This window comes from Austrofundulus limnaeus, unplaced genomic scaffold (assembly GCF_001266775.1).
Source record: "Austrofundulus limnaeus strain Quisiro unplaced genomic scaffold, Austrofundulus_limnaeus-1.0 Scaffold13, whole genome shotgun sequence".
NCBI lineage: Eukaryota > Metazoa > Chordata > Actinopteri > Cyprinodontiformes > Rivulidae > Austrofundulus > Austrofundulus limnaeus.
In genome coordinates, this window is record NW_013952415.1 from 1644394 (window position 1) to 1646122 (window position 1729).

Below are 1729 nucleotides of genomic sequence, written 5' to 3' on the forward strand. Positions count from 1 at the left end.
GCATTTAGCTATTCTATTAGCTTTTAACTACTGTTTTGTTTGTTTTAGCTACTGTTCAGCTGGTTTTAGCTTTTAGCTACTTTTGTGGTTTTTAGCATTTGGCTACTGTTCTAATAAATTTAGCTCATGGTTTCTGTTCTGTTGGTTTTAGCTTTTTAGCTACTTTTGTGTGTTTTTTTAGCATTTAGCTACTGTTCTACAAAATTTGGCTCTTATTTTTTTTAGCTATTTTTGTGCTGGATTAAACATTAGCTACTATTCAACTAGCTTTTAACTACTGTTCTGTTTGTTTTAGCTACTGTTCACCTGGTTTTAGCTTTTAGCTACTTTTATGGTTTTTAGCATTTAGCTACTGTTCCACTAAATTTAGCTCATGGTTTCTGTTCTGTTGGTTTTAGCTTCTCTTTTGCTGTTTTAGCAACTGTTTTAGCTAGCTAAAACTAACAAAACAGTAGCTAAAACAAACAGAACCACTATATTATCTATTTTAGCAGCCTTTCTGCTAATCTCAACTTGTAACTACTGTTCTGTTTGTTTTAGCTATTGTTCAGCTGGTTTTAGCTTTTAGCTACTCTTGTAGGTTTTTATAACATTTAGCTACTGTTCAGCTGGTTTTAGCTTTTAGCTACTTTTGTGTGTTTTTGGCATTTAGCTTCTGTTCTACAAAATTTAGCTCTTATCTGTTTTTAGCTATTTTGTTCTGGATTAAGCATTTAGCTACTATTCAACTAGCTTTTAACTACTGTTCTGTTTGTTTTAGCTACTGTTCGGCTGGTTTTAGCTACTTTTGCATTTTTTAGCATTTAGCTACTGTTCTAATAAATTTAGCTCATGGTTTCTGTTCTGTTGGTATTAGCTTCTCTTTTGTTGTTTTTAGCTACTAGCTAAAACTAACAAAACAGTAGCTAAAACAAACAGAACTACTGTTTTAGCAGCCTTTCTGGTTCTTCTATGAATTTTAGCTCTTTTGGTGGTTTGCGCAGCTATTCTGCTATAGGTTCTAAACAGTTGTTTCCAATTTTAGCTACTTTTGCAGTGGTTTTAGCCACTATTATAACCAGCTTTACCTCTTAACTATAGTTCTGTTAGTTTTAGCTGTGCAGATTTTGTTCAGCTTGTTTGTATTTAAACATGTTGACATAAAATGCAGATAATTTTGACATTACTTCCTGAGTTATTTTCAGAACAATAAACTCAGCTGCAGATCCGGACCTGACAGGTTCTTCTGCACGCACACGCAGATCCATTGAAGGCACCCAGAAGAGCAGACCTTACCATGAAGCCCGGCGCCTCCTGGACGTCCTCCGTCGGAACCGTGAGGAGCAGGATGGCAACAAGTCCGAACAGGAGGAGCGCGAGAGGGAGGACGGGAGKGGAGCAGCGCTGAGCCATGAGGGGGAAACTGAGAAGATCTGCTGGAAACAGGAGCTGCTGCCTCTTTACACTCAGGGGGAGCAGCTGAAACAGCCTCATGGTTCCTGTCAGTATCATAAAATATTACATAAATATTACATGTTGGTGTGAAACTGAGCAGAAATCACCTCACTAAGGTTTCCAGATGATGTTTGCATGTGAATGAGCTGCAAACTCTCCTCATTTGAATATCAGACAACAGCAGAGATGTCCAGTTTCACCAGAAACAGAGTCACCACCACCTGAAGCCGTGTGCGCGCATGCGCAGAAACAATAAAGTCTTAATCTTTTACTCGCCTGTTTGATTATATATTAT